We start from the raw sequence: 9563 nt of genomic DNA on the forward strand, positions 1-9563 counted from the left end.
TCATGTTCAATCATCATCCAAGTTACAGAGAAAGAAAAGTCAACCATTACCTTTTAATCTTTTGTGTAGCTTCTTTTGGTAAATTTTGTATTGTCAACTGAAAGTTGCAAATTAGGAACTTCTGTTCCGATTTGATGTGTTGGTCTTCTCCTTAAATCTATAATTTAGTTTTACTTTTCTTTCTCTTTTTTCCCTATCTCCCCAACTTTTTATGTCCTTTTTTTTTTTTTCATTATCTAGGCTGCTCAGCAGGAGTCCATTGTTTTTTATTCTTTTTTTGTAGGCACTTAGTACATTGAAGGGGGTGTTACTTTTAAGGTGATTATATTTTGAAGCTTCTTACCCTAGACAACCTTATTTCAGTACCAACACAGTTCTATGGGCACTGGAGGGTTACAGACTTTAGGAGCCTTGGTTGTAAGTTTGGTTGAAATTGACCACTTCAGTGAGCCACAGTGTTCACTGGCTTCTCCCCAAAATTTTCTTCTTTTCTTTGTTTTCCTTTCATATGCTTTTTTTTTTTCTTTTTGACACAAACTCACACTGTGTTGCCCAGGTTGGTCTCAAAGACCTGGGCTCAAGTGATCATTACAGGTAGGAGACACTGTTCCCAGCCATCTCCTCTCCACAATTCTGAATATCAGAATATTTGCTGTAACATAGGCATAGACAGCAGCAGAAGCAGCAAAGATATTTCTAGGGTTTTAATTAGCTCTTATGACTGTGAGTCTCAAATGCTATTATTTAATTGTTTGTCTCCACAAACCTCATGTGTTATAAACAATCACCCATGCAACAGTGCTGAGAGGTGGAACCTAATGGGAGGTCTTTAGGTGGCAAGTCCTCCACCTGAAAGGATTCGTGCCAGGCTGAAAAAGAGCTTTTGAGAGTATATGCCCCCACACTGCTTTCTATTCCTTTTTGTTGAGACAGAATTTTGTTTGTCACCCAGGCTGGAGTGCAATGACACAGTCTTGACTCACTGCCATCTCTGCTTCTGGGGCTCAAGTGATCCTTTCACTTCAGTCTCCCAAGGAACTGGGACTATAGCCACATGCCACCAAGTGGGTCTTGAACTACTGGTCTCAAGTGTTCTGCCTGCCTGGGACTCCCAAAGTGTGGGCATTACAGGCATGAGCCAATGTACTCTGCAGCCCTGTGCCTCTGCACTTCGCCATGTGAGAAACTCTGTTTTTCCCACCAGAGGGTGCAGCATTGAAGGCACCAACTTGGAAGTAGGGACCAGGCACTTGCCAGACACCAAACCTGTCACTGCCTTGATCTTGAACTTCCCAGCTTCCCAAACTGTGAGAAATTAATTTCTCTTCTTTATAAATTACCAAATCTCACATTTTCTCTCAAATCACAACAAAATAGATTAATACATAAGTGATTGTAAATTTCAAAGTAATGCTAAATCTCCACATAGTGAATGTTCTTGCTTCACACTGTGACCACCAAATGAGCCCATGTTTGGCACAGGGTAAAATCTTTCCCCTAAGTGCTCTATAGGACAGGCAGCTATTTGGAGTTGAGACATACAACCAAGTGGTCAGTTTAGAGTCTTCCGCCTGAATTTACATCAGTCACACCTTCTGTTAGAATCTAGAAACACACCACGGAAAATTTAGGAAAGCCAGTGATTCTCATAGTTAAGATAAGAGATACCTCTTTTACTTTCACTTGATGTAGCAACCTCACCAAGGTAATAGAGGACTCTTCATTTAAACTTAGAGGGATCCCTGGTTAGCTAATTGGAGAAAAAGGATTAAGTCTGTGAAGGTTTTTCAATTGATGCATTTTAACAAACCGAGGTTCAGTCATCATCCAAGTTATAGGGGCAGAAAAGTCAGCGAGCTTTTTAATCTTTTGTGTTGTGTAGGTTCTTTTGGTAAATTTTGCATTTTTAACTGGAAATTGCAAATTAAGAACTTCTGTTAGAGGTTTTTGTTTGTTTTTTGTCCTATCCTTGTATCTGTAATTTGGTTTAATTTTTCTTTCTCTTTGTTCTCCTCTATCTGACCTTCCTGTCCATTATTTTTTATTTTATTTTATTTTTTGTAGACATTCAATACACTTAACAGTTTGTTTCTTTTAAGGTGACTGTGCTTTGACAAGACATAGTAGTCATTTAATGTAATTATTGTCTATGACAATACTATTTTTAAAGGCTTGTGAAGAAGATTCAATAAAGAAATAAGGCATGCTTTTCACTGAAGGTGTCACTGAAAGTATACCCACAGGATTTGCTTTTTAAATTATAAAAGACATAGCGATATGTCTGGACTGAAATGCATGACTCAGGGAGACATTAAAAGGGACCTGAATGTATATTCCTGCTCTTAAATATCAAAATATTTCTAAATTACTGACTTTGGTCAGAGAAATCTCTAATAGAGCCTCAGCCGAACTCAGTAAAAGCAGGACAAAGCAGCAGAGCTGAATGTGCAGGCTTGTCAAGGGGTGCAAAGCCAGTGAGCAAAGCAGAGCAAGAACAGCAATTCCCTGACAGTGGCGGCCAACATCTGGATAATCCTGCTCACAATGGCCTCTCTAGGGGTCAGTTTGCATAGATAGGGTGGACCCTCCCTGACAATTTGGCTCGGTGTTCAGACTGCTGATGCCACATACTCCAAGTTTGTGTGAGTTGGATTCTTAATCATGTCATAAGGTTTATGGGGGAAGCAGGGTGTCCACACAGTTGGTACAAAAGTGACTTGAGAGAGCAGGGAAAGGAGACTAGTTTGGGGCTGTGATGGTGGTCGTGGGTGGGGCTGCTAAAGGGTCCTGCACTACCTGGGTCTGAAACTCCCACCTGCACCAACAGAGGGATCACCCAGGCTTTCTCATCAGCTTCTCCAGGTGCACAGAAAGGAGAAGAATGTGTCCCCCCAAAATATCGAGTCAAACATAAACATGGAATCAGAGGCTTTATTACAAATGCCCTCCAAGAACACAGGAAGAAAAGATAGCCACACGCAAAGGGCTCTCTAGGAGCCCATCATTGGTCTATGACAATACTGATTGTGACAGCTTGGGAGGAAGGATCAACAGAGAAATAAGGCATAAGCTTTTCTGTAAACTTATCAGTGAAAGTATACACATGTGATCTGGTTTTTAAATTATAAAATGAAACCTCTCCCAACTCATAGTCCAGAAAAATGCCCATTTGCAGGACTTCTGTATTCCTTGTGCGGCATGGACTACAGAATGGCTGAATTTCCCAGCACCCATCTGTGGGGTTGGCGATGTCAGACCATCTCTGGGAAATGTTTCTTTACACACATCAAGGGACAATGCACCTGTGCCTCTGACTTCTTCGTGCCAAAAGTGTCTCCCAGCATCAAAGCCCTCACAGCTCCGGACAGCTGGGTAAAAACAAAATGGCTGAGGATTATCGATAAAGCCTGGATTCATCCAACTAAATATCACACTTCTTCTATCTCTTGAGATAATAAGACTAGGGTGGGCTGTTTCCGGGTCTAGCATCAAATCTTCCTGAAATGTGCTCATCATTCTTTGCAGGCCAAAATAATGTGGAGGGAGCCTCAAACTCTCCTTCTTGAATTCATGTGAGAAGGCTGCAGGGGCTTTCAGGTTTTCATACGTGTTGTAGATGTTTTCAATACCTGTCAACACATCCAGGTTTCCCTGAAAACACCCCACAGATGTGGTGCTGGGAAATTCAGCCATTCTGTAGTCCATGCCGCACAAGGAATACAGAAATCCTGCAAATCGGCATTTTTCTGGACTATGAGTTGGGAGAGGTTTCATTTTATGATTTAAAAAGCAGATCACATGTGTACACTTTCACTGACAAGTTTACAGAAAAGCTTATGCCTTATTTCTCTATTGACACTTCTTCCCAAGCTGTCACAATCAGTATTGTCATAGACCAGTGATGGGCTCCTTAGAGAGCCCTTTGCATGTGGCTGTCTTTTCTTCCTGTGTTGTTGGAGGGCATTTGTAATAAAGCCTCTGATTATGTTTGACTCTAGATATTTTGGGGGGACTCACTCTTCTCTCTTCCCTTCTGCTCACCTGGAGAAGCTGATGAGAAAGCCTGGGTGCATCCTCTGTTGGTGCAGGTGGGAGTTTCAGACCCAGGTAGTGCAGGACCCTTTAGCAGCCCCACCCATGACCACCATCACAGCCCCAAACTAGCCTCCTTTCCCTGCTCTCTCAAGTCACTTTTGTACCAACTGTGTGGACGCCCTGCTACCCCCGTAAACCTTATGACATGATTAAGAATCCAACTCACACAAACTTGGAGTATGTGGCATCAGAAATCTGAACACTGAACCAAATTGTCAGGGAGGGTCCACCCTATCTATGCAAACTGACCCCTAGAGAGGCCATTGTGAGCAGGATTATCCAGATGTTGGCTGCCACTGTCAGGGAATTGCTGTTCTTGCTCTGCTTTGCTCACTGGCTCTGCACCCCATGACAAGCCTGCACTTTCAGCTCTGCTGCTTTCTGCTGCTTTTACTGAGTTCAGCTGAGGCTCTTTCAGAGATTTATCTGACCTAAGTCAATAATTTAGATAATATTTTGGTATTTAAGAACAGAAATATTCACTCAGGTTCCTTTCAATGTCTCCTGAGGTATGCATCTCAGTCCAGACATATTGCTGTGTCTTTTAGAATTTAAAAGACATCCTGTGGGTAAACTTTCTCTGATAAGATTACAGAAATGTTTATGCCTTATTTCTCTATTGAATCTTCTTCATAAGCTGTTACAATCAGTATTGTCATAGACAAGAATAACGTTAAATGATTATTATGTATTGTCAAAGCATAATCACATTAAAAGGAACAACCCCAGATGGGCGCAGTGGCTCAGGCCTGTAATCTCAGCACATTGGGAGGCTGGGAGTGGTCGATCATGAGGTCAGGAGTTCGAGACCAGTCTGGCCAACATGGTGAAAACCCCGTCTACAATAGAAATACAAAAATTAGCCAGGTGTGGTGGTGCACACCCATAATCCCAGCTTCTCAGGAAGCTTAGGCAGGAGATTTCTTGAAATCAGGAGGTAGAGGTTTCAGTGAGCCAAGATCATGCCTCTGCACTCCAGCCTGGGTAGTAGAGCAAGAATCCATCTTAAAATAAAAAAAGGAACAACCACTAAAGTGTATTGATTGTCTACAAAAAAAAGAAAACAATGGACATGAAAGTCAAAGAGACGGGGAATACAAAGAAACATAAAACAGAATTATAGATTCAAGGAGAGGAACAACAACAACAAGAAACTGAAACAGAAGTTTCTAATTTGAAATTTCCAGTAGAAAATGCAAAATTTACCAAAAGAATTTAGACAACACAAAAGATTAAAAGGTGTTGGTTGACTTTTCTGTTTCTGTAACCTGGATGGTGATTGAACTTCAACATCTCTAGAAATGCATGAATTGGAAAACATTCACTTAATATTTTGCCCCCAATTAGTTAACCAGGGATCCCTCTGATTTTAAATGAAGAGTCCTGTATTACCTTAGTGACATAACTACACATAAAATGAAGATAAATGAGGTGTCCCTTATCTTAACTATATGAATCACTTGGTTTCCTAAATTTTCCATGGTATGTTTCTAGATTTTAACGTAAGATGTGACCGATGTAAGTTCAGGGGAAAGACTCTAATCTGTGACCAATTGGCCGTGTGTCTCAATTCCAAATACGTGCCAGTTTTATAGAGCCCTTAGGGGAAAGATCGTATCCTGTGCCATACATGGGCTCATTTGGTGGTCACTTGTGTGAAGCAAGAACAGTCACTATTTGGAGATTTAGTATTGTTTGACAACTACAATTACTCATGTTAATCCATTTTGTTCTGATTTGAGAGAATACCTGAGATTTGGTAATTTATAAAGAGAAATTAATTTCTCACAGTTCTGGAAGTTGGAAAATTCAAGATCAAGGCAGTGGCAGGTTTAGTGTCTGGCGAGTGCCTGGTCTCTTTCCAAGATGGTGCTTTTATGCTGCAGCTTCTGGAGGGAGAAGCACAGTTTCTCACATGGCTGAGGAACAGAGGAGCTGCCAAATGCAGTGGCTCATGCCTGTAATGCCAGCACTTTGGGAGACCTAGGTGGGCAGATCACTTGAGGCCAGGAGTTCAAGACCAGATTGACCAACATGGCAAAACTCTGTCTCTACTAAAAGTACAAAAATTAGCTGGGCATTGTGCTTTGCAGCTGTAGTCTCAGATACTTGGGAGGCTGAGGTGGGAGGATCACTTCAGCCCCAGAGGCAGAGATGACAGTGAGCCAAGCTTGTGCCATAGCATTCCAGCCTGGGTGACAAAACAAGATTCTGTCTCAAAGGAAAGAGTTAGATAGCAGAGTGGGGACATATACTCACAAAACCTTTTTTTTTTTTTTTTTTTAGCCTGTCATAAATCCATTATGAGGGGCAACCCTTGCCACCTAAATACCTCCCATTAGGTTCCACCTCTCAGCACTGTTGCATGGGTGATTGTTTATAACACATGAGATTTGTTGAGACAAACATTGAAATAATTGCAATTGAGGCTCACACTCATAAGAGCAGATGGCTAATTAAAACCCTAGAAATATCTTTGCTGTTTCTGCTGCTGTATATGCCTTTGTTACAACAAAGATTCTGATCTTCAGAATTATAGATAGATGACTGAGGCAGTGTCTCACACCTGTAATGATCACTTGAGCCCAGGAGCTTGAGGCAGCCTAAGCAACATAGTGTGACCTTGTTGAAAGAAGGAAGGAAGGAGAGGAAGGAAGGAAGAAAGAAAGAAAGAGAAAGGAGAAAAAGAAGGAGAGGAAGAAAAAGAATTCGGGGGAGAAGCCAGTGACCTCTTTGGCTCACTAAAGTGGTCATTTCAACCAAACTTACAACCAGGGTTCCTAAACTCTGTAACCCTGCCATGCCCATAGAACTGTGTTGGTACTGAGATAAGGTTGTCTGGAGTAAGAAACTTCAAAACATAATCACCATAAAAGGAACACCCCCTTCAGTGTATTAAATGTCTGCAAAAAAAGAATAAAACACAATGGACATTAAATGCCTGGGAGATGAAAAAAAGAGAAAGAAAAATAAAACCAAATTACAGATTCGAGGAGACCAAAACACACAGAAGTGCACGCCTGCACGCGTGCACACACACACACACACACACACACACAAAATGAAAATTTTAAAAATGGAAAAGAAGTTCTTAATTTGCAATTTTCAGTTGAAAATACAAAATTTAGCAAAAGAATCTACACAACACAAAGATTACAAGGAACCAGTTGACTTTTCAGTCTCTGTAACCTAGATGATGACTGAACCTCAGCATCTGTTGAAATGCATCAATTGGAAAACCTTCTTAGACTTCATCATTTGCCTCTAGTTAGTTTACCAGATATCCCTCTAGTTTTAAATGAAGAATTCTCTATTACCTTAGTGATGTTACTGAACATAAAATGGAGGTCAAAGTGGTATCCGTTGTGTTAACTATTAGATTCACGGGTTTCCCTTACTTTTCCATGGTGAGAGCATGCACTGCTATAAAATATTGAAGACACAAAAGAGATACAATAAGTAATAAATGCAAATTAAATTGTCTTCTACATTTTCAAATTAGCTTTACAAAATGGGATTCAATGGATGTTCCTGACCCCAGTGAAAAAGGATAATATGATAGTAGTTAAAAGAGAATACTCAAAAATTAAAACCCATGACGCAAGACCTAGGGGCGATTATCCCACTGATTCTGGATTCGACCCCAATTTTGTGTGTTCTTCTACTTTGAAAGAAGTCTGACATCTCAGAGTGAATTGCTGACAGCTTTAATGGAGCGATTTCCCCAATGTTATTGGCATGATTTACTCCATCCCATCAGCAAACGGTAAATATCTGGCTACTACAGATTTGGCTAGATTTTTTCAGGCTGATTTCAACAGCTTCCTGGCCATGCTTTCCTTTTACCTCAAAGAAACTTTATGCATCTCTACCCACCAATCACGGTAATTTTTAAAAATTAGCTGGGCATGGTGACATGTGCCTGTAGTCATAGCTATTTGGTAGGTTGAAGCGGGAGAATCTCTTGAGTTCAGGAGTTCCAGGTTACAGTGAACCATGACTGTGCCACTGCACTACATGGGGACAGAACAACACCCTGTGTCAAAAAGAAAGAAATAGAAAAATACAGCTCACCAGCCGCAGTGGCTCCCATCTGTAATCACACTTTGGGAGGCTGAGGTGGGTGGATCACCTGAGGTCAGGAGTTGGAGACCAGCCTGGCCAACATGGTAAAGCCCCGTCTCTAGTAAAAATACAAAGATTAGCTGGGCATGGTAGTGTGCTCCTGTAATCCCAGCTACTCAGGAGGCTGAGACAGGAGAATCACTTGAACCTGGGAGGTGGAGGTTGCAGTGAGCCAACATCCTGCCATTGCATTCCAGCCTAGGTGACAACAGCGAAATTTTGTCTCAAATAAATAAACAAACGACAACCCAGTCCTTGCTCTGATGCTCCACTCAGCACATAATACGTCACTTCTGCAGTTCTCACACCATCATGACCATCCTGCAGGTCCCTACCCCTGTCCCTTTCACCAGTCCAGGACCCTGGCAGAGCTCCCTTTCTGAGATCTTTACTTTCATCCTCTCCCATACCCCACTAAGGCCCCAGCCTCCTCCAGAGCCTCTCAAGGGCACAGAATGTGGAGCCGCATGGTTCTCCACTCTCCAGGGGTCCCGTACCATCTGCCAGTCAAGAAACTGAACCCCGCTAAAGAGGCTTCTCTTTCTCTTGCTCACTTTTTCTTCTGCCAGATCCCGATGTTTGAAGAGGGTGTGCAGGCAACCCTACCTCTGGAGGACACCCCCACCCCTGTGCCCGGGTCCTCAAGCCCTTTAATCTGACTTGGGAGCCCTGGGACTAGGCGGTGGACCTCAGCACTTTCCTCCAGCACCACCAGGCCGACTTCTAACACTGACTCTCTGCAATTCCGACAAAAGAATTTGAAAAAAATCTAAGAAACCAGGTGTTATCTGGTGCTGAAGAGCCTGTCGCAAACTAGGACTGCCCAGGGAACTAAACTCAGAACATGACAGCAGAGAAGCCAGCTAGTGCCTGCGGGGAGCCCGAGTAGCAGAAGACTGCGGCACAGACACCGTGGGGACTGTGGGTGGGAAACAGAACCCGGAGAGCGTCATTAATTTATTTCTCACTGCTCCTAATTAACATTTACTTGTATTCCATATGTCCTCCTAGGTGATGGAGGAGTGTATGTAATATTTGTTTTAACTCATGCAAGGGTGTGGGATGGTCCCGCTGCTGTGAATGCAGATCTCTGCTATTGATGGAGCTTTGTGAGAGTGGTGGAGGGAGGACACTTGGAACTACAGCAGGGTAGGAGAAGAAGCGGGGTGGACTCCAGTTAGGGAGGCCTTCCTGGCTGGAATCAAGTCTAGTCGTGGTGAGGTGGGAAAATAGAGTCTGCAGGCAGGGAACATGAGGCCAATTCACACTTCAACTGTAACAGGAAATATCCTCTCCACAGGGTGTACACTGTAAGTGACTTTGTAACTTACTTCATCCTCTCC

At 42.5% G+C, this 9563-nt stretch overlaps 1 pseudogene; it reads right to left on the reverse strand.

Annotated features, from left to right (window-relative positions):
- Positions 1-3705, reverse strand: part of LOC108302339 — a 9882-nt pseudogene extending 6177 nt beyond the window's left edge.
- Positions 3706-9563: the final 5858 nt, after the last annotated feature.

The sequence above is a fragment of the Cebus imitator genome, unplaced genomic scaffold (assembly GCF_001604975.1).
Source record: "Cebus imitator isolate Cc_AM_T3 unplaced genomic scaffold, Cebus_imitator-1.0 Scaffold40, whole genome shotgun sequence".
Taxonomy (NCBI): domain Eukaryota; kingdom Metazoa; phylum Chordata; class Mammalia; order Primates; family Cebidae; genus Cebus; species Cebus imitator.